Raw genomic sequence first — 24,474 nt, 5'->3', positions numbered from 1 at the left:
CAGCTGCGTGCAGACCTGGTCTGACCTTGGGGATTTCATTTTACTTTCTTGCCTATGCTCATGCTTCAGGAGCCCTCTGAGGTCCTCCCTACAGCCACCCCTTTTCTTTCTTCCTCCTCTCCCTGGATTATTTTTCCCTACCCTAGGGAAAAAGTTTAAGCATTAGGCTGGTAAGGATGACATGTTGAAGATCAAGGTTAACAAGGTAAGATAAGGAGAAGAGATTTGATTTTAAGGCCTCATTCCTCCCATTCTAAGTCTTCTTAGCCAAGGAGAAACTGCCATTTCCCTTTATAAAGTGAATATTTAAAAGAACATTAAAAGAAAGGTTAAAGAAAAAAAAAAACTAACCATGAAAGTACTTAAATTTCTTGGGCTTGGTTCCTTGTTTTTAACTTTCAACAACTATTTGAAATAGTTACCACCATTTAATGGACGAAGAAGCCATGACCCAAATACATTAAAGAATTCTTCCAGGGTGACACAGCCAGGAAGCTATTAGCTTGGCATCCTATCACATAAATGTGCCAAAGACAGTCTTTCTATATTAACCCCTATGTTGCTTTTTTTCTAAAAAGCAGATACTTAACTCATATTTTCACATATATAATTGTTTTAGAAATCACCCAGACAAGCAGATTTGTAGCCATCAAGAATCTTCCTCTTTTGTATACCCCTAGGAACCTTACCCCCAATGCTGACAATAGATAAACCCCCAGAAAATAAAGACCCCAAGCTGAGAAGACCCTGGTCCTTCTGTTCTGTGGTCCAGAGATTCCCTACCTTGCTGCTGAGTCTCCTGTCTGACTCCAGTTCCTGGGACATCGCTTAATCTCCTCTTTTTCTGGAGGGTGAGTCTGGCCTCTACCTAGGAACCTCTGCATAGTCTCATGCCATGGGTGGCTTCTCTCACTCAGCCTGTCCAAGCACACCAACATGACTTGCTGTATGTTATTGCCTCGTGGTCATACCTTCTCCCTTGATCTTCCCCCAATCCCTCCAACCTCCTCCACATTCCAAATCAGATCTTCAGACTCTGTTTGTCCCCTGCCCCACAACTTGTATCTTGGTTTTGGACTTTTTCAATAAGTGGGATTATACCACAGCTAGAGCACCCAGACAGTATTCTCAGGGAAGTGCCAGGAGTTGACCTGAAATTTAGTTCATGTGTCTCAGTGCCCCAAACCTGGGAAAAGCCCAAACTATCTGGAAAGAACAGAAAGTTCTTATAGAAACACATTTTTTAAAAATGTATTTGTTTTTATTTTGGTTGACATATAATGTTTGTACATATTTGAGTGACACTATTATTTCAGGTTGAGCATCCCGAATCCAAAGAACCAAAATCTGAAATGCTCCCAAATCAGAAAATTTTTGTTTTTGGTACTGGGGATTGAACTCAGGGGTGCTTAACCACTGAGCCACATCCCCAGCCCTTTTTTATTTTGTATTTTGAGACAGGATCTCACTAAATTGCTTAGGGCCTCACTAAGTTGCTGAGGCTGACTTTGAACTTGTGATCCTCCTGCCTCAGGAATTGCTGAGATTATAGGTGTGTGCCACTGCACCCAGCTCAAATCAGAAACTTTTCGAGCACTGATATGATGCTTAACAAGAGAGAAACAATGGAATGAAATTGATGAAACTATACTAGATACATACATGAATATACCACTGAATTTCATCTTTATATATATATACATAAATATAACACACACACACACATATATATATATAAAACACTAATTTTAAAATCTATAAGTAAATAGAAGGAAGACCAATAGATTAGAGGAAGAGAAATAGGAAGAGGGAGGAGTGGAGGAAAAAGGGAAATACTGGGGACCAAAGTAGAACAAACTGTATTTCATGCTTGTATGATTATGTCAAAATGAACTCCATATTATATATAACTATAATAAACTAATTTTTAAAAGTTTTTTGGAGTATTTTAGATTTCAGATTTTCAGATTAGAGATGCTCAACCAGCAAAACTTGTGCAAACATTTCAAAATTTGGAGAACTTTGAAATCTAAAATACAACCCATCCTAAGCATATCAAATAAGGGGTACTCAACCTCTCTTACTATTATTCCTACAATTTCCACATCCATCTTCTGAAAGAGATAAGTACAAGAGATGGAACCCTAGAGACTTGCTAAGAATCATCACATTATTAATAACTTCTAATCACTGAGCATTCATCCTGTGCCAAGCACCTCCTATGCTGTCTCAATCTCACTGAGGTCTGCAGAGTCATCCAGGAGCAATGCCAAGTTCTACAGTTTGCAGGTCATAGCATCCATGTAGCACATAGGGACTGCTCCTCCTGTTTACTACCTCACTTAAATTTCCTAGAAACAGCACAAGGGACTCACCATGGAAACACACAGGTATCACTCCTGGCTCAAGTTCCTGTCCAAGTCCACAAGCTGCCTGCTTGTTGCTGAGCTGCTTCTGTTCTTTAAGGGACCAGTGTAGTCACTTCTGACTGAAAGGAGTTCCTATGAGAAGAGAAAGCAACACCTTATAGCAGACACACAGGTAGGAAACCCCACACGGATCCTGAAGTTATGTGGACAGGTGTAAGGAAAGCTGTTATCTTCCAAATTTCAGCTCTAGCATATCTATTCATTATGTCTTCCTAACAAATTGCTGTATTCAGAAAGCTCCACACAAAAAGCAGTGATTATAAATATTTCAGGCTTGATGGTCCCCTGAAGCCACAGCTCTTGGTATGGTCTAATCTCACTTTGTAGAAATCGCTTCCCAAGGCAGAACCGATTAGAAGGAGCTCAACCACAAGGCCCTCTTTGCAATCATGGGCAACTCAAACCAAAGCCAACCCCAGACTGGGTAGGGAAAGGCGGATCAGACTGAGGAGGGATGGAAGGAGGAAGGTAGGCAAGGGGAGACGTATGGCCCCCTGCAAGGTTTCTTCTTCCCTCATAACCAATTTGCCCAACAAATTGGAAACCAGTGAAGCTCTGTGACTACACCCTGTATTAAATTTCTAGAAAAATTAATGATGAAAAATGATGGTAATTTGGCACATGATTTTCCTGGGTTTGCAAGATCAGGCCTTCAGATTTGTGTTTGTGACTTCTGCTAAGGTGCCATGTGTACAGGACCTGCCAAAAGACAAATAGGAAAAATGCTGGTTGTAGCTAGGTGCTTACTAAATGCCAGGCCTTTTTCTTAGTGCTTTACTTAGAAGAAAAAGTATATTACTAACTTTTTAAATACTCACAAGAAGCCTGGGAAGTAAGACTTGTTATTATCCCCATGTTACATTGTAGATCTAAGCAAACCAAGACACAGAGATCAGCTCTCTGCTTACAGGTCTTGAAACAGAGAGGTAGGAACCAGGTCCTCGGCTTCAGAGTGCATGCTGTTCCTCTCAGGCATCCTCCACTTAGGACCTCATAGAACACTGCTCTGGCTTCTAACAGGTTGGTTGACCAATAAAAATATAGAATATGATCTGATTTGTGTTATTTTCAAAACAAAATCTCAGAGGTAATGAAAATAATATGCAAAGCATTAACCAACCCTAACTTTTAAAAAACATACTGGGAAAAATAAAACCCAGGAAAAGATTTAAATACAAAATGATTTAAATACAAAACTACAAAAGTGAAGGTATTAAGACCTTTCTCACTAATTTTTAATTGTAATTTTTCTTTTCTAATCCAATTTTGGGTTTTCCCACCATGGTTTGTAGCTAACTGGTTTAAACCCTGTTGAGAAGACAGAATGATTTGAGGCAGTTGGAGCTCTGTAGTTTGGCTATGACCTACCTATTTCATGGCCTACAAGAAGTATTGGGATCAGTCCACACATAATGTTTACTAAAGACTCCGTGTCTTCTTAGTTAAAATCACTTGGAGTATTAGTTAAAACTTTTGATTCCAGATCATACTTCAGGTCTAACAAATTAGAATCTTTAAGAAAGGGAAAGCTGAACCCAATGGTTCTGTCATAATTACGCCTTGAGACTCTGACTCAACTTCCCTGGAATGGGGTCAAAGTACAATCGTGGTTTTTAACTCTTGGGTGATAGCAGTGAGCATCCAGGGTTCATAATAATCAGTTTAACCTCTCAGTATCAGTGAGTTTCTATACCTGGGTGGAAGCCTTGCTTCCAGCATATGCCTATCACATATTTTTTTTTTTTGTATTTTAGGAAGAATTTGTATGTCTGAGATACAAAATCACTTGCTGCCTTAGACCTTGGAAAAATAATTTTAAGTCAGTATCACAAGTAAGATGTCTTTGGCAACACAGGAAATGGTTTAGTGATAGAACACAGAAGGAAATTAGTCTGGAGGCCAGGCATGAAACCAGCAGTATGAGGGAAAAGGCAGGTCTCAACCTGGGAGGTCAAATTCAAAGTAGGATGAGTGAAGAATATGGATGAGATGCTGCTGTCATTAACTAAAAGTCTAAGCTCAGCCTCAGTGCCAGGGTCTGTATGAATAGACAGGGCAGATGACCATCTGAGGTCCAGCATGCTGTGGGGCTGTAAGGCTGCAGTGAACCCAGTGAGAGGAGACAGGGCTCAGGTGCAGGAAATTCAAGCCTTCCTGGGAGGAGTGGGATAACAGTCAGAAGCTCCATCACAGGAACAGAGGCAGGGCCCCGGGGGCCGAAGCAGAAGTGAAGCAAGTCAATTGGGTGGGATTTAAAGAAATGAAAACCTGAACAAGAATTCCTGAACTGCTTGTCTTAAGGGACGATGTTGATTCCAGAATTGGAGTGGAGAAAAGGACTGTCACAGAAGATGACAGGGTAGAGGAGATTCCATTTGGAAGTTTAGAGCTCCCCAAGGACTCAGGCCATGCAGGATATTTCATTGCTAATCTGTTAATCTCAAGATGATGTCCCCAAATATGGCTCATCCCTGTGAATCTCCCTGTTTGACCTTGGGAAGCTTCCCGTTGAAAAGGTGTTCCCAGCCTGCACACAGCCGGTGTGTGCTCATCCATGTGCCTGAGTGCACCACGAGCCCACATCTCCTCTCTCCTGCACTCTCTCTGGTCTGGCTCAGTCCTACAGTTGTAGCTTGATTCTAGGCCCGGCTAGCTCAGATCCATCCAACAGCTGCCAATGACCTGGGACCAGGTGAGGACAGCACTCTGAGTACCAACATCTCCATCTCTCCAAGCTCTGTTCTAGTGGGTGTTTCCTAACGTGAGCCTCTACTATCAGGGAATTCACACCCTGCATGGAAGACACCACACAGCTTATGGTTGTTCCTCGTCAGAAAGACACAAGGAGGCACTTGTGTCATGCAATGCAACAAAGTCATTTAGAGTGACATGATTGTCCTGAAGTGTATTCAAGAAAGCCAACAAGGCACATTGCAATCCCTTGAACCCCAGACACACCCAAGTGCCTCCTCTTTCCATTGTCTGGGAGTTTGTTCCATCCAATACATCTCACTGAGCACCTTCTGGCCTCTTCCATGTGCTGGAAGTCCCCTCCCAAGAAGCCCCACTGCACACGCTCAGAGTCACACGAGGATTTAAGTGACTGTTCAGGCACTAATGAAGCCTCCTTGTGCAGAACTGAGCACAGGCACAGATTGTACGTGGGAGGAGATGTTCTCTCCATGTCTGCTCTAAATGTTGTTTCCTAGTTCATCGTTCCAAGAGAAGGAAATGAATGGGGATTGCCTGAGACACCCTTGAGCTGAGGCAGAACGATTAACCAGATCATGGGACTCGGCAGGAAGAGTCCCCTTTTTGTTCTTTTTGTACCTAAGATATTTGGGTAAGATTTTGGGAAGTCCGCTATGGTCCCTTACTCACTTTTCCCTTACGCATCCCCTGGGTGGACTCCATTGTGACCCCAGCTGCTGAGCTCTGGGACCATCTCCTCCTATGATCCCTGCTCCAAGGTGGTAGTGACTTCCCACTGTTGCCAATTATGGTTTCTCAGCTCTTCCATCCTTTGCAAAACCCACTCCCTGTTTAGTAGTCCCTCTGTTTCAGAGATCTCTAGTTCTTCATCTTTTCTTAGCTGATAAAGTAGTTAAGTAAGAGCTAACACTTTTTTATGTCATTAGTAAATGCTTTCCATTATTAACTCATTTAATTCTAACTTTTTACAATCAAAAGAGTACTCTTATGCCCCTTTTACAGATGTGGATACTAAGCCATAGAAAGGTAGCACAATCAATTAGTGATATAACTGGGATTCGAAGTGGGATCCAAAGTCCATGCTCTGAACCAAAACTAAAAACACAATAAACATAACATAAACAATTTTGAGCCACAGAATTTTAGAAGCAAGAACACATTAAGATAATGGTTGCCACAGTGTGAATCCTAGGCTGGCAGCATTAGCATCCCCTAGGTGCTGGTTACAAATGTAACTCTTAGCCTCCACTCCTGACCTACTGAATCCACGAAGGGGAAAATATCCTGTAGGTGACTCATATGCTTAGTGAAGTTTGGGGACCACCCTCTTGAGAGAATGGCTCCATCCATGGTGTCAAGATTCTGGAAAAGTTTGAGGCCACTGAGGTTCTCTCTCTGAAAATGGAGCAGTAACTTATCTGCCATCTCCTTCCTCCCCTGCCTCCATTACCTCCTATTCTATCAGGCATAGATCCTTTAGGTGGCTGTGCATACTCTACCATCTTGAGCAGGGCATTCTACAGTGGGCACAATAATAATCCACCAAGGATGTCCACATCCTAATCTTTAGGACATGTGAATATGTTATATGTCACATGACAAGGGGGAATTAAGTTTGCTAATCGGTTGACCTTAAAAGAGAAACATTATCCTGGATTTTCTGGGTGCAACCAATGTAATTATAAGAGTCCTTACATAAGGGAGAAGAATCAGAACAAGAGAGATATTGGTTTTGAATATGAGGAAGGGGATATAAACCAAGAAATGCATACAGTCTCTAGAAGCTTGAAAGGACAAGAAGCAGTTTCTCCCTTATAGCGGGCAGAAAGAACACAGCCCTTCTGATACCATCACTTTAGTCTAGTGAGAACTATTTTAGACTTCTGATCTCCAAAACTATAACTTTATATTGTTCTAAGGCACTGAGAACAAGTTCGAAGTAATTTGTTACAGCAGCAATAGGAAACTAATACATACTCCATAATAAAAGACACTCCAGGATGTATTTGATACTCACAGCTATAGACCTAACCACATTTTTAATGAATTTCTCACATCCGTTCCTCTTCCAATCTTATCTTACTTTTTTAAACTTCCAAATCTAGATCTAGTTTAGATCCCACCCCTCTCTTTACCTGAACCCTGTCTCTGTGCCCTCTGGAACTCCTACTCAGTTACCCCCTCCCACTTCATTCTTCCTTGTCTGATCCTGGACACCCTTGAAGGGCCTGTGTCTCTGAAGTCCACTCAGAGACTGAGTTTTCTCTCACAGCCTAAAGACCTCAGAGTCAGGAGGAACATCCTGTGTCTTTCTAGTTTACCATTGTCACCACCAGGTCATTTAACCCTCTCCTTCTTACAAATCCCTTCTTATTGAAAGCTCGTGCCACTTAGTTTATCATTATTCTTCTTCTCCTTTTCTCCTTTCTCCCATCTATCAGCCTGTCAGTCACTCCCCATCATGCACCAAGATGTTTGGTCTCACACTTTCCCTGTCTATCCCTGCCTCTCTACTGACGACCCAAACTGCACCCTGTCCTCAGTCCCTTGATTGGTCTTCTCCAAAGAAAGTTTACAACTCTCCATCATATTCCCCAGTCATACCTGCTCTTTGTCATCCCCATTAACCACATCTTCCTCAGGAATGCAATTTTAAAGGTTCCATCCAAGCACCACACTTCCAGGTTTTTATTCCAATGCAACAATCCTTTGATTTCACGGCAACTTCCAAACTTCATCCTCACTTTTCTAATTGCACAGCTACAGATCCATAGCTGATTAGTTTAATCACTTCTGTGAGAGGAAAGAAATGATCGCTCCTTTTTTTTTTTTTTTAACTGTACCCTTACAACACAGATTTCTGTGTCTCCTGAAAGTGTGGGGGTTGCTTCCCACCAGCAAGCACGTAATCAGTTCTCCAGCAGCCACCAATTCCATTAAGTTCTGATGCTACCTACTTAGAAATAGAGTCAGATCCCACAGGTCAAGGGCTCAGTCTTACAAGACTGACCTCTACGTCTAATGCCATTCCCAAGTCCAGGGGGCCAACTGTGCCACTGATCAACCCACTATAAATCAGAGGTTCCTGTGACCCCCTTATTAGGTTTGATTATTTTTAGAGCAGTTAAAAGAACTCAATGAAATACTTTCAGTATTTGGTATATGATAAAGGATATTACAAAGGGTACAAAGGGAAAGATGCACAAAGCCTTGTGAGAAGGAGCATAGTTTCCATGTCCTCTCTGGGAAAGATATACCCCAGGGACTTCCCCATGTTCAGCTATCTGGAGATTCTCCAAACTCTGTCCTTTGGGTTTTTGTGAAAACCTCATTATGTAGGCATAATTGATTCAATCATTGACCATTGGTAATCAACTTAACCTTTAGCCCTTTTCCCCTCCCTGGAGATTGGGGGTTGGGACTGAGAAGAACTAATAATGCCTTGGTCTTCCCAGTGATCCACCCCCACCCTGAAGCTAATTCTGGGTGGCCAGCTATCACTTGATTCATTAGTAAACAAAAATGCACCCATTTGGAGATTTCAAGGATTTTAGGAATGAAGACCAAATGCACATTTCAAAATTTTACAATTTTCTTTGAAAATTCATTTGGTCCTTTGGCCCCCTCTCTCATCTCATGGTCTTAGCACCCAGTCCTGGCAGAGCCCACCTGTCTGTCTCCCCCATTATCTGCATATGAGCAGCCCAACTTTGTGACTTAAGGTAGAAAATCACAGACCCAGGGCAACTGCTTTGCTTGGAAAATTCACAGCCATTCTGGTCACGTGAACAGGGCATACTGGCTGACGCATCTGTTACCCTTCATTATGAAATCCCCTCCTCCACACCCTGACATGACTGCTTCACAGAGATTCCTTTCTGCTCATCCCCTCCCCACTCTCTCGCCCACACACTCAGTTGGTGATCTCTCCTCATGCTTACTGAGAAAATGTCAGATGGGAGCCCTCCCAACTCCCCGTCAGCATCTGTAAGTCCTCATTCTTATTCATCTCCTCTCCCCATCTTCTGGCACTGAAGAGAGTATTTCATCACTAACCCAAACTCGGTCTTTACGCCACTGTCATCTATAGAATGGCGTTCCCCTTTGCTTACCCAAGGGCTTTGTCTCTCCCCATCATAAGTCTTTCAGGATGAAAATCCATAGCTTCAACTGCTTACATTATAAAATGAAGAGAAGTCTAAAATCAAAGATCTAAATTTCTACTTATAGAATTTAGATAAAGACTCAGAGAGGTCCGGGCTACAGTTCAGTGGTAGAGTGCTTGCCTGGCATGCATGAGGCGCTGGGCTCCAACCCTGCATGACACCAAAATGGGAACAACAACCACCAAAAAAGACTAAACAAGAGTAAGTGTAAGAAAATAAATAATTGAGATTAGTAAAAATATGAGAAATGAAATTGAAAACAATGAAGGCACAAGTGAATTCTTTGAAGAGATCCACAAAATTAATGATTCCCAAAGTTGATTAAGACCAAAAGGGAGAGAATACAAATTTTCAATATTATAAATAAAAGAAAAAATATTATCATAGATTGTATGATTACCGAAACACCTCAGAGGAACTACTATGTTTAACTTTATGTCAACAAATTTAACAATGTGGATGAATTTAAAAATTTGAATTCTCAAGACTGATACAATAGCATTATATAATAGACTGAGATCTATCATAATATAATATAATAGACTGATATAATAGCACTATAGATACCAAAAGGTTAAACTTATTACCAAACTTACCACAAAGAGAAGTTCAGGCCCAAATAGTTTCATGAGTGAATTTCAAGGAAGAACAAATACCAAATCAACATGACCTATTTCAGAAAGTAGAGGAATGAATTGCTTATAGAATCATGTGGATGAATTTCATGGACTTTCTGCTCACCAAAAGATGCCAAACCAAAAATTTTTTTTTAAAAAAAGCCTGTATTTTATGAATCTGTTTAAATGAAATTCTAGAATATGGAAAACTAATTTATTGTGGAAAACTTCAAAACTTCCTGGGTTGGAATGGGGGGTTGACTGGACAGGTATACAAAGGAATTTTCTAGACTACTAGGAGCAGGTTAAAGTTACGTGGTGTTAAGAAGATTGTGCATAAGAGTTTGGAATTTAAATATATGTAAATTTAACAAATAAACATTCCAGAAAGAGTGCGAGTAGGTGGAAGCAGAGATGGAACAAGAGTGGCAGAATGTTTGTCGTTGTTGAAGTTGGGTGATGCCCGTGTGGGAGTTTATTGCTGTGCTCTGTTTGTGTTGTGTGCGCTTTAAATTTTCCATAATGAAGAGTTAAAGTGGAACAGTCATGAAGTTTGATTTACAGAGCAAGATATTGTATTTGTGTAACACCCCATTTCCAGTTTGCATAGTTCAGATTTGCGCAAAATAATTTCCTTCTAGTCATGTATTCCGAATTGTTCTCACCGATACTGGATATATACTTTCGCACACAGATTTTCTCCTCACATTACATTGTAAGCAACTTTGCAGTTTTATAGTCTTTGGGAATCATCATTTTTAATGGCTACCCCTCTGGCTTCTTAATGCTGAAACTCAGATTTTATCTCATTATTTTACCTACATTAAATATTAGGGCTACTCAGAGCAATGCATCTCCAGTACACCCCTCAGGTAGTCTCATTTAATTATTTATGGTATTTATATTCTCCTTGTCCTAGGGAGGATTTAAGGTGGCCTGCATAAAAATGCAACATGATAGAATACATTTTAAACATATTACAAAAAATAAAGAGAAGAGCTGAATCAGAAATACTTCAGGTAGCAATGATTAGACACCCTTCTTTGCCAAGGTGAGGCTTAATAAAACACATACCCAGAGTAGATAATGATAGACAATGGTATTGCTGTATAAGGTGGGCAGGGCTGGGGTAACCTCAAATGTTAACTGGAGGATAGACAACAGGGTGGCCAAACAAAGTAGCCCCTTGTAAGAAAGAGTTATTTTTGAAGCAGTAAAATGTTAGGGGATTTCTGCTAAATTGGTAACTTTCATTTTAGAATAATTTAAAAACTTCAGATATAGGATAGAATAGCTTTTACTTGTTATTAGGATAGCTGAAAGGCAGGGTAGAGTAATGGGCTCACCTACTGGCTACACTCTTCCCAACCTATTAACCTGAGTAAATGACCTCGACTTTCCTCCTTTGTACAATCAAGGGCAATACACACCTACATTATTGCTTCTCTGGGAGATTTATCACAGATTCATGGGTTCAGGTGAGGCCCCAGTTCTAGTCAAGACATGGCAACTTCATCTCTATCCTTATAATGCTCATCTTCCAGGGTGGGAGTGGGGGCAAGGAAACAAATAAGAAATATCACTTCAGACAGTGACAGTCAAGAAAACCATGCATGTTATGGAGCTAAAGAAATGATGTGTGTGTGTGTATGTGTCCTCACTTAAGGATATATTGTTAAGAGATATAAGGTTCACACAAAAAGACAAATACCATATAATCTCACTCATTTGTGGAATAAAAAAAAAAAAAATGATCTCACGGAAGTGGAGAGCAGAATGGTGGTGACCAGAGGTGGGGACAACAGGGGAGAAGGAGATGGGGGAAAGTTGGACAAAGGGGAGAAAGTTACAGATACCTGCAGCAGGAATAAGTTCTGGTGTTCCATTGCACGGTAAGGTGACTATGGTTAACAGCATCTATTGTATGTTTTTTAACTCCATGTGTGCATGATATGTCACAATACATCCTACTGTCATGCGTAACTAAAAAGAACAAACTTTGAAAATTAAAAGAAGAAGAGAAAAGACTAGAAGAGAGAATTTTGAATGTTCTTACCACAAAGAAATGAGAAATGCCGGGGGCAGTGAATATAGTAATTGCTTATCATTACATATGTGCCTCAAAACATCACTTGGTACTCCATAAATTTGTACCATTATTATGCATTAATTAAAATAAAAAAAGATATATTGATCAGGGAATGCTTCTCTGAACAAATTCTATTTCAAAAGGAACCTGGAGATGGAAAGAAAGATAATCAGGGCAAGTGAACAATGAGCCTTGTGTTTTAAGAGACAGCCAGAGGAGCCGTGGGAATTGGGGGCGGGGGATGCAAAGATAGGAGAGTAGAGAAGTAGGCAGGCAGCAGAGCTCATGGTGCCAGGCTCAGGAGCCCAGATTCACTCCACGTGTGAAGGAGAGGCATTGGAAGATTGAGGCAGTGGAGCCGCATGCTGAGATGGGTGTGTTAAGCCACAGTGTGGAGGACAGATGGCAGAGGGACCAGAGTAGAGGCAAAAAGGCCTGAAAAGAAGTCATTACATATTAGATGCTTGGGACAATGCCTGGTGCATAACAAGCACCACTAAATATCAGCTACTTTTAGCCAGGTGTGGTAGCATACTCCTGTAATCCCAGGGACTCAGGAGGCTGAGGTAGAAGGATGGCAAGTTCAAGGCCAGCCTCAGCTCAGCATCTCAGTGAGGCCCTAAGCAACTTAGTGAGACCCTATCTCAAAAAAAGAAAGAAAGAAAAGGTTGGGGATGTGGCTCAGCAGAGCTCAGTGGTCAAGCACCCCTAGGTTCAATCCTTGGTACAAAATATATATATGTATTACATATACATATATATGTGTATATATATTCAAAAGTCATATATCTATATGCATGTATATAGATATATATAGATATATGACTTTTGGATATGTGACCTGTAGCCCTTCTTTTTAGAAAAAGAAAAATTAGCTTGCAAGGTCAATGATCCACTTAGGCCATTCACTGTTTGAGAGAATCAGATTTGTTGTTCTCTGTTTGTAACTGATACGGAGTGGAGCAGCTCTCTATGTGGAGCAGCTCTGTGACGTGTCAGCTTGGCTAGACTGAACTATATTCCCCAGAAGTCCTTTTCCTGGGTGTGTCACAGAGATCTTCTCCTGGGAGATTTGGAGAGTGGACAGGAAGCCACAGAATTTTCCTCCCATGTCTCTCCATTCACATTACAGACCAGGCACAGAACCCAGGCTGGGGTGTGTATGCTCTGTCTCTTTTTCCTATACAGTCAGTGTAAGAACACAGCCTGCAAAATGCACCCTGAGTCCAGTGCCAGGATTCTATAGCTCACACACATTGCTGATGCTGTGACAGGTCTCTGCAGGGGCAGCAACTGCTCCACCCTCCCCCATCCTCCTTCAACTTCTCCAACTCCTGGGTCAGGCATTGTGTGTTCAGCATTGTAGTGAAGAGTCCTAGCTTCTACAGGTTCCCCATACTAAGGCCAGATGTAATAAGAACTGATGTAGATTGCTGGCCACAGAGGTGCACACTTGTAATCCCAGTGATTTTAGAGGCTGAGGCAGGAGGATGGCAAATTTGAGGCCAGTCTCAGAAAGTTAGCAAGACCCTGTCTCAAAATAAAAAATAAAAAGAGCTTGGGATGTAGCTCAGCAGTAAAGTATCTTGGGTTCCACCCCCAGTACCTCCCACCCACTGCAAATTAAAAAAAAAAAGAAAAGAAAAAAATGAATTGATCTGGGCTTCAGCACATTTTCAATGGGCCCAGTTCATGTTAATGGATTCATCAGCACATCCCTTAGTTCCTTTACTTTTCATCCATCTTTTCTTTTCCACTGTCTCCCCTTGAACTTGAAGTCTCAGCATTAAATGTGAAGAGAACAGTCTTGCAGAGAGCTTCTACAAGTTCAAGGTCAATTCCAAATGAATATATAATTTTATTTTATCTATCAATCTACTGTGATTTTGCTTCTCCAATAGATTCCTGATTTAATTGATACACCAATATTGATATCATATCCAGCAGAAATCAATTCAAAAGAAATAGCACTAAATATATTCCTGATTTATACTGAAATATCAAAGTGTAGTTGAGGTCCAGGCTCAAGACAGATATTCAATATTGTTCACAGACAATAGGGTTCAGATCTGCATAAATAAAATGTGAATGTGTTGGGGATGTAGTCCAGTAGTAGAATTCTTGCCTATCATGCATAAGTCCCTGGGTTACATCTCCAGTACTGGACAATGGAATATTATTCAGCCTTTAAAAAAGAAGACATCTGGTCATTTGCCATAGCTAGCATAAAGTTAGAGGACATTGGGCTAAGTGAGATAAGCCAGGAACAGAAGGAAAATGACTGCATGATCTCACTTATACAAGGAATCTTTAAAAATCAAATTCTTAAAAGCAGAGATTAAAATGCAGTTGTCAGGGGTTAGAAGGAAATGTTGGAGGGAATGGGGACATGCTGGTCAAAGGTTGCAATATTGCAGTTAGGAGGAATATGTTCCAGAGATCTACTGTACAACATGGCAGCTATACTTAACGTTAAAGTATTGTCTTCTTGAAATTTACTAAGAGAGTCCATTTTAAATATCCTTTACACACAAAGTGATAAGTATGTGAGGTGATGGATAAGTTCCTTAGCTCGATTTAATCATTTCACAGTATATACGTATATCATATTGTACATCATAAATATATGCACAATTTTTCACTTTTTAATTAAGTAAAGAATGCACGATTCAGCTCTAATTCCCTTGGCAGATTACCACCCAGATTCTCTGTGACCTTCATCTGGGCTTTCTGTGGCCCATCCTAAAGAGAAACAGGGAGAAGAGACATTGCCTGGAAATGTAGTTCAGCCCAATCAAGAAGGCACAACTCGCCCCTGTCTATAATGTCAAAGGATAAGAAAGACCAATCAAAGTTATTAAACATCCACTATTTTCCTGGTTGCCCATTCTAGGAGGTGGTAACTATTATTCATAAGCTATCAGCCATATCAGTGCTTATAAAACGTTGACCTGAGGAATCCACATTTGCAACTTAAGCAAACCACTAGAGCACAATATTGAAGGATTGCATAACAGACTAATTGTAAACTAGTTTTACCACTTAAGGGGAATGAAGTTTTGCTTATTTTGAAAATAGAATAAACTGTATTGGGTTTCCAGTTAGATAAAGTCTATATTTGAAAAACCAATAAAGGTGAGCAAATCTGTAAACATTGAGGTTTATCATTTCAGGAGGTTCTTAAATAACTTGGTTGGCAAAAATGCCTTTAGTTGTTTTATTTACCATATGTTTTTAAAACTCTGTTCTAGAGGACCATTTGGGATATATAGTACTTCTGAATATGTATTTAAGGCTATTTATTTAGTTTATAGTTCCAGATACAGGGGTGTTCCTATGAAAGACTTTCTTCATTGTCAACTTAATAGCTCTTCTTCTATGCTTATTTTTTGCTAAAAGAACCCCTATGCTCTTGGAGTTGTAATGTAGCAACCCTAGGCAATGAATCTTCAATCAAGTCTGTTTTTGTACTAAAAGAGCTTGTAGAGGAAAACATATTATTTGTTTCTTTCACCCTACCTCTTGCAATCTCTCCCAGTTCTGCCTCCTGCAGGGAAAGCAGTCATGATTCTCATAGCTTCATCAACCACCTTGCCATAAAAACATCAGGCTCCCAAGATGGGATTGGTGGGATGGAAAAAAAAAATCTGGTCCAGTTGGAGATGATTGAATGCTGAACCAGTCCTAGGCTGTCTTCCTGCAAACTCTGTGCTCTGTGAGATAACTAAATTAAGCCTCTGCAAACAAGGCATTCTATTACTTGCAGCCCAACCCACTCCTAACATCCCCTTAAACCTTACTTTCCAGAGTCATACCTTGAGCAAACTGCATTGACGAATTTGATTGCAACAATTCTAAAAGTGGCACTCAGATCTTTCTTGGGGTTGTTTAGATTCTTTATTGTTTTGCTGTTTCAGTAATAAAAATACATCAAGTTCTATGTTTGAAATATCTTTGTCATACATGGGAATTATATTTGTCATATAAGGAAGCAATCAGTTCATTCTTTAGTGATGCCATGACCAGTGTCATCAGACTTGCTATTTAACAATCAGTTCCCAACAAATAATAAGTTCTTTCATGGAATACATAAAGTTTATATGGTTACAAGACCAGACCCTATATCTAGCTATGCCACATTCACATTGGCAAGGGAATGGACACATAAGTTACATTAAGCCTTTCAGGAGTTAAAAGAGACAAAACATAGCATATGTGAACCAAAAAAATCCCCAAGGTTGACAAAACAAGACTTGCTGATTTGCCCTAATCTTCATAAGAGTTCCACAGTTCACTCTCTGACAGCTGGCACCACAAAGATTTAAAACTGATTAGGAAGGAGGAGGTGGTTACCATCTGTGGCCATTACCTGATCCCTCAGACTTCACCTGCTAGGAATAACTTCATAGGGTGTGTATTATTTGTTTTTAATTCTTAAAAATAAGTTAACATAAGATATTCAAACATACAGAAGATTGCAGCAAATAAAATAATATACATCCATGTACTCATTGCTGATATTTGACAGATGTTAGCATTTGCCATTGACTTTACATGTTATAAAAATAAAACTTTGCAGATACTTTCAAGCCCCTGCATCATCCTGTGTCCTTATTGTTTTAATTTGCATTTCACGAGGCATGTCTTTACAAAACTAGACCACCTGTGCATCTAAAACTTTATCCATATTTAGGAAGATGTCAAGTAGAAGTCTGTCTTCCAAACATACTTTGGTTAGTAGAATTAAACCACAATGCTGCCCAACCAGGCCTCATGGATCCCTTCAATGCCTAGCAATGTATATTTGCTTGACCACCCAAACCATTAGGACCTCACTTTTCTCCCCATGTTCCATTTTCAGATTAAGTGGATCTTCAAGTCTCAAGTGATACACCTAATTCTTGGAAACCCTCATGGCCAGTCTTTTGGGAAGACATGGTTTAAAATAGTATTGTGTCAGCCTAGAACCCAGCTCAGGTTGCTGCTCAGCATGTTAGATCCTTCTTCTTAGCCCTCCTGATGCTTTTTTACTTAGAAAAGGGGACCTGGGTGGGTGATGTTAAGATCCACTCTTGACTTTGAAGGCCAAGGTGGCCTGTCCACCTCCTGCCTCCTTCCTGGGTCCTCTGGGTTAGTGCTCCGGGGCTGTCCTCTGCCTCCTTCCTGGTTTGTGCCTCCAATAAACTCACATTTCTCTACATCTCTTTACTTCTCAACTTGAGTTTTACCTTCTCATCTCCCTCTCCTGCTCCCAATACTATTTCTTAAAACCCAATTCCTGGCTGTAGTCTCAGTACAAACCTTTCCCAGAAAGAGAACTTGAACTTCTACAAGCTTACCTGGGGCTGGGGACTTCAATTTTCCCATGATATAAGCAACCAATGAGGAATATTCTTCCATTGTCTTTGTGATATAATATTATAATAAATTCTGATTTGGGAGAACCAACATCCATTTAAAAATCTGAAAGCAATGCTTTCCACTTTTCACATCTACTAATACAACTGGACTTTAAATTGTCATTTCCTTAGGTCAGCCTGACAAAAGAAGTACCCTGGCTACCCATAATCATTTGCAATATCATTTATAGAATCTTTCCCTCCAACTCAACACAATGGCACATACTTTAAAAAGAAAGCAATGTCTTATCTCAATACCTCACACTTGAAGTAAATTCATCCTACAGTCCTTGATATATAAAGAGAATTGGCACCTCCAGCTCTCTTGGTCCTGAGACTTGCTCAATCATAAGAGGATGGGAGCAGCAAATTTCTGGAAGACAGTGATTAAGGAGGCAAGGATTCTTCATGTTATGATGATGAACTTGTCCCAACTTACCTAAGAATATTCCAGTGTTATCACTGAATGCTTCACATCCTGGAGAACCCACCAGTCCTGAGCAAATCAAAACAGCTGATCATCCTATTGCACATGTAGGAGGGGTTTTTAAGATCTAACTGAAGGTGTTTGTAAAGAAAAACTCCTCAAAACTGGAAAAGTCTTATTTCCAGACATTACATAATACCATGAAAACACATTGACTGGGGCCACAGCAATCACAGAGAGGGGAACAGTCAGCAAATGAACGTTCATGTTGAGAACTAAACAATGACTTCACATTTAGAAGGCAAAAGCCAGGCATGAAGAGGGGAAAGCCACCACACAATATTCTCCATTTGATATGTGTTCAACAGAAGAAGGAGGAGAAGAGGAGGAGGAGGAGGAGGAGGAGGAGGAGGAGGAGGAGGAGAAGGAGGAGGAGGAGAAAGGTCCTGTGGTAGCTTCCTGAAAATTTCTATTTTGGTGTTGCTCCATTAAGAGTACATTTGGTTAAGTTTATCAGCACCAAAATAACATAATAAAATCCATGCTGTATCTCTTGCTGAGATAAAAGACATTTGACTTTGAAATCATTGATTCCCCAGACTAGTGATCCTCCTGAAAGGAAATTGAAGTTGGTTCTGCCTGATTCTAAGTGATCCTATTCTGATTCCCAGTGATCTCCAGTTTCTTTACTAATGCTCATAATTTTAAAGTAATAAATATGATTTCAATGTAATGAGTAAGGATCATGTCTCTATGGAAGAATCCATGTTTCTCCCATTGAAAAAAACCCATGGTGGTACTCACCTGTTAATCCCAGCAATTTGGGAGGCTGAGGCAGGAGGATCTTGAGTTCAAGGTTAAACTGGGCAAATTAGCAAGACCCTGTTTTGAAGTTCAAAAAATAAAATAAAGAGGGCTGGGGATGTAGCTCAATGGTAGGGTGCCTCTGGATTCAATCGGGCCAGTGTTTGCCCACTCTGGACTTTTTGTCACAATCCTCCCATCCCTTTCAGGGAAAACATTGAGTCTGCATATTCGTGTTGTTTTGAAGGCTACAGTTGTAAAGCACAGGTGTCCTGGATTCCTTAAGACTGGCAAGGAGTTCTCTAATGAGATTTCTTCTTCTCTAGGGCTTTAGATGTCTCATATTCATGGTTAGTCTAGCCTTCCTTACTTGAAGCTAATTTTCCTAATGGAGAAGAGAGGAACAAAATAGAAGCTGAATATCATTTCCCTTTTATCTGTAATGTAATAGCATTTCTCCCCATGTAGTCTGATTAAATGTAATTAAAACAAACTTTGAGTTCATTTGAATGACTTTTATATTTTTGGCTAAATGTTTTTTTGTTTTTCATCTCTCCTAAAACATAGACTTAGATTTGTCCCAGAAATTATACAAAGAAAAATGAAAATATGTTATTAAGGAAATGGAAGAAATTACTCATAAATTCTAAGCAAATTGATTCTTTGTTGACTGATATTTATTGTGTATATATGTCAAGTCAAAACAAATGTTTAAAGATGAGAAACTCAGTTAATCAACAGAACGCTTTCCCCTCACACATTCTGCATGTTGCTGGGTTGAATGATTTGGGTTGGTACTCAGGACAAACTGTCTGGACTTACCAAGTATCTATAGATTTACCATCTCAATTAGTCAGCTCTCCCCACTGCTGCTCAGACACCCCAGAGACAACAACAGATCAAGCTGCCAAAAGAGGTCTTACTTGAAAAACCACTCTCATGTTTTCCTGTTCCCCTGTAGTTCTCCAGTGGCCAATAGCTGCATTCATTTCCCAGTTAATTGAGTTCAACTAAAGATGTTGGGCATTGAATACAGTTGAGGACCTGCACTTGGTATTATGAGTAAATGATGCTGAACAGAACAGGCTCCCAATGTTGAGATCCTTACATTCCTGAAACGGATGATGACATGTACACAGATGGTTTATGAGACAGTGGAATGTAGATAGTTCCATAAGACAAAGATTAAGTGAAAGGAGGGATTAATTAGCCTAGGGAATTCAGGAGGCCTCATGATTTGTGCTGACCTTGTCTGAGGTTGCTCGGTAGAATATTGACAGTGGTAAAGGAGAAGGGAGGGCATGTTTGACAGACACCAAGTGCGTCTGAGCTACAGGGGCAGGGAGCTTCAGAGTGTATTTGAGTACAATGAGGCTAATGTGTTGAAACCTCCTATGAACAGAACTTAAAGATGCGTGGGCTCATGGCCATCATCAATATCCTTCTACAAGTGTGCTTGCAGGTCAGTGGCAACAGCATCACCTAGGAGGTGCAGAGTCTCAGGCCACCCCCCGCCCCACTGTGGACCCCAGTCTGTATTTTTAACAAGATCCCAGGTGATTTGCAGGCATGTGACAGCTGGAAAGGCATTCCTTAGATATCAATGGTGTTATCTTTATTATCCCTCCGCCCAGGTGGAAAGTATTCTATTTTATTTCTTTGGCAGTCATTTCTAAATCTTTAAAGCATAAACTTATAATTTGGATATTCTGAAGTTTCCACTTCCATAGTGCAAGACCAGAGTCCTCCCTCTCACCTTGTGCAGACACAACTGGAAATTTTCATCTAAAAGTCAAGAAATGACCCTCACCAGTCACTGAATCTGATGTCAGCTTGATTTTGGACTTCTCAACTTCTGAAACTGTAAGAAATAAAGGTCCCTTGTATATAGGCCACCAGTCTAAGGCACTTTGCTATAGCAGCCTGCATGGTCTGAGACAAGTTCTCACTGGCAAGTTCTTCACTCCATCACTGTCCTGTTTTCAGCTTTACAACTCGCTTCAACTCTCCCGAGCTTACACGTTCCTGAGTCTATTTTTAAGGACACATATAAGGTCATATGCTTCCTAAATTGGTGTGGTTTTGCTCTCTTCACTTGGAAATAGCAGTTTTACAGGTAAGGATATTCTTGAGGATTTTCCTTTTAAAAGTTTCTAAGCATTTCTTATTATTTTCAGGCATTGAACATGGAAGAAAAATCTGAAGTTGGTCTCATTTAAGTAACTTGTTCATTCAAGCTACATGATGGTAGGATTCTATATTTCTGAGATAATTTGTCACCAGAATATTAGCATATGAATGTTTCCCTGTGGTATATGACTAGAATATAGCTAGTTTGTTTCTTTTATTATTTTTGCCTAGAAATTAGAGAATACTTTGAATGCATAAGTTAAGATCTTTCCTCAACTCTAGGAATTTTTCTTTTCATATATCTTTGAAAATATTTTTGCTTATTTTGTCTCTTTCTGCAGGAATGCTGACTATCCTACATTATTAAATCTCCACTGTCTATCCTTCATCGCTCCTGTTTCTGATTACATTCATCTCCTTGTTCTCTTGTCCTGAATTACGGATGACTTTTATCAAAACTACATCATACAATTCGATTTTTGCATCTCCAATTATTCTTTTTCTTGCTTCTAAATTCCTGTGGTATACTCCAAAGTAAAATCATGTCTTTCCTACCATATTCTTTAAATATTCCATAACACATTTCTTTTTAACATATTATCTTGCTGTCTTATTTTCACCAATTCTATTTCTTAAAACATTCTGGTGTAAATATTTTGGGGTTCCTTAGGGTACACGTGACTCTGACTCTGCATATATTATTATATGGCTTATCAATTTCTTTCTTTAATGTTTTAGATATTAAAGTAATAAGCTCTCACTGGGTGGGCCTGCTAAAGTAAGTTACATGTTAATTGGCTCTGCTATTAACTGTTCCTTCAGTTTGTTCAGATTAGTGAGGACAAGTCATTTCCACTGAACTGAATGGCAGATGCTCTTGTGGACTGTTTTATACTTACCTGTGTCCTCTTGGTCTAGATCACTAGCTCAGTTTTTCTATGTCCTGAGAGAGGTAGGAAAGGGAGCTGAGGTCAAGGTAATCTCACTGTCAAGGCAGGAGAACTCATTTGTATATTTTTCTTCTTTGTGTCCACTGCAGGTGAAGAACTGGGAACAAGTTTCCTCCATAGCTTTTCTATGTGGACAAGCTCTCCTGTGCATGAACCACGTAACTATCTCCTTCCTGTTCCTTGGGGACTAGCATTGTCCCTCTGATTTGAAACACTATTTGAATGTGAAGTGATTCAGTTACCTTAACTAAAAACTCTGCTTTCTATAGTCTTTCCAGTTCAAGGTGAAGAAATAGCTGTCCATAGAGTAATCCCCCAAGGATCTCCTGTTGGTTCTTTCTTCCAACTTTGCCTGACACAATAGAGAAGGTTTCTCTGCTTTCTCTCTTGCTCCTCATCAACATGTGGGTAGGAAAAACCAGGGACTTGCTAGGGAAGATCTATTAGCTTCCTTTGTAACCCACCAGCATGGCCTGGGGTGCTGTAATGCAGTGGGACAACCGCAGTTCTCCAGAAACCTCTCCATGACCTCTAAGGAAGGGATACCATTTGAACTTGCCAGAGGTTCTTCTTACAAAGCTGTGCCATCATCTCAGGAATAGGAATAAGACTTATCTGCTGATTCCTCAAGTCGTTCTTGAGTTTATCAAGGTCTGCTCTTTATCCAAAGTGATTGTGCTCTCTGTGGTTGTTTGATATCAAATGTACCCTTGGTACCATACCATTCTCTTGTTTCTTCTCTGAGGAGAGTTTTGGAGTTTTCCTTTTATTAATTTATCTGCCTGGTCATTTTGGTCAGTGTTTGGGACAGAGAATTAGATGCTCCTTTTTTTGCAGTCACTCATTTCATAAATATTTCCTGAATACTTAATAGTTTCCAATTGCAATGAACTGGACTGTGTTGTCTTAAGCTATTCTCTCTCAGCTCCAAACCCATGCTTTATGATTCTGGGTCTAGGATTATGCAACCAAAGCCCTGGCATTGGGCTGTCCACTGGTGTGTGCCGACAGTGTCTGCTAGAAGAAGCCTAGAAGAAGGACTAAAATGTATCTTCCTGTTTGCTGCTGTATGTGTGAGCATAGCCACCCGTAATCTTTACCCAACACTGTCAGTTAGTTCCAATTCCCACCACATTCCCCAAACCAGCCTTATCACACTCCCATTTCCTCCTCTCCTTACCCCCAACCAAGAGATAACAGCTGCAGTTAGTCAGCATCCCCACAGCTTTCGGTCCTCTCCTCTAAGCTCCATGGGGCCATATCTAAATCAGGCAGGCTGAACTGGGTCCCAACTTGGCAGGACTCTTCCTGCAGACTTTGAGGTTCTAGTATCTCCAAACTATTTTTCATTTCCCAGCCAAAGGTGTAATAACTGACTCCTGTTTTTCCTATACTTATTGCCACTGCACTATTGCCATCTATACTTTTTCAATCCTCCAATATTTATTTACCCAATCCTTTCTACTAAATTCCTTCTATTGAAATTTCCGGTGTTGGTTGGCTTTCTGACTAGATCATAACTGATGCAAAGGCAGAACAAGCCCTCACAGAACTTGTGGATGCCCTGGAGGTACAGAAGAGGAAAACCTAAACTAGTAGATAGGTAGGAGTTCATTAGGGAGTGGAGAGAGGAAGAAAGGATTTTCTAAGTCATGTACCAAGACAAGAGAGAACAGAACAGGTTTAAGTTCAATGGGTAAGAAAAACATAGACAGTTGAGACCCAGGATAAGAGAGAATATGGTGGAATTGGACATCTATACCATGCTGCTGGAGTACTCAGAGCAAGGTTTATGGTGGCAGGTAATACGCTGTGAAGATTAAATAATACCAACCCAGCAATAACCTCCTTATAACCCATTTAAAGAAATTCAAGGAGAATGTGCAGTCACTGGAGATGTTGAATCAGGATGTGACTTGTTCAGACATGCATGTTAGGAGGATGAATTAGAAGGTATAGGGGGAAGGCTGTTGTGTTCATTCAATATATATATAGAATGTGTAATCATCAAATCAGGGTAATTGGGATTTCCCTTTCCTTAAACAATTATCATTTCTGTATCAGTTCTTTATGTTGGGAACATTCAGGCTCCTCTCTTCTAGTTCTTTCTTTTTTTTTTTTTTTTTTTTTCATATTAAGCAGGTTTTATTTAAAGGGAATAATACAGACTTCTCCCGGCAGGAAGAAGGGGGCCATGGCTGATGTTCTAAAAGTCCCAAGAAGTGAGCACACCCTGCATCTTTTATAGGTTAAAGTCTCTTTTGTTCTCCAGTTCTCTCCCCCCTTATCTCTCCTTCCTGCCTTCGTGACTAGGCCTGGTTTTGCATTAAGTGAGAAGCCATGGGCAGGGGGAGGGCCAAGGTGATTCAGGCAGATAAGGGCCAGGGGGCATTAATTAGCATCTCCTTGCTTGCAGTCCTTGATAAAGGCAGGTAAATTTGGTAATCAATGGGCTCCGGAGATCTTTGACATTCCATTCTTCCAGGGACAGTCTCCAACTTCCAAAGGCAGATGGCTTCATGGCTTCATTTCCTCGAATTGACCCGATTCCCTATTTCTACACTAACTACCTGTCCTTAATTCTGGCTTCATTCCCCCCTTTAGCTATAGGAACTCCTAACTGCTTTAAGGAAAAGGGGGCGTCGATCGTTCTGGCTGCTTCGAAGCTGACAGGGGGCAGCGAGGGGTAAAGCAGTTTGGAGTTCCTTTTTTAAAAATCGGGTCAATCGAGGGGTCCAAGGTAGAAGTCTG

At 40.4% G+C, this 24,474-nt stretch overlaps 2 pseudogenes; both read right to left on the bottom strand.

The window, feature by feature from the left end:
- Positions 1 to 24,474, bottom strand: part of LOC124979328 (aftiphilin-like) — a 164,755-nt pseudogene that overhangs the window by 36,352 nt on the left and 103,929 nt on the right.
- On the bottom strand, positions 13,121 to 13,241 carry LOC124981550 (uncharacterized; annotated as a pseudogene).

This window comes from Sciurus carolinensis, chromosome 3, assembly GCF_902686445.1.
Source record: "Sciurus carolinensis chromosome 3, mSciCar1.2, whole genome shotgun sequence".
NCBI classification, from domain to species: domain Eukaryota; kingdom Metazoa; phylum Chordata; class Mammalia; order Rodentia; family Sciuridae; genus Sciurus; species Sciurus carolinensis.
This window is presented reverse-complemented; position numbering and strand designations above follow the sequence as displayed.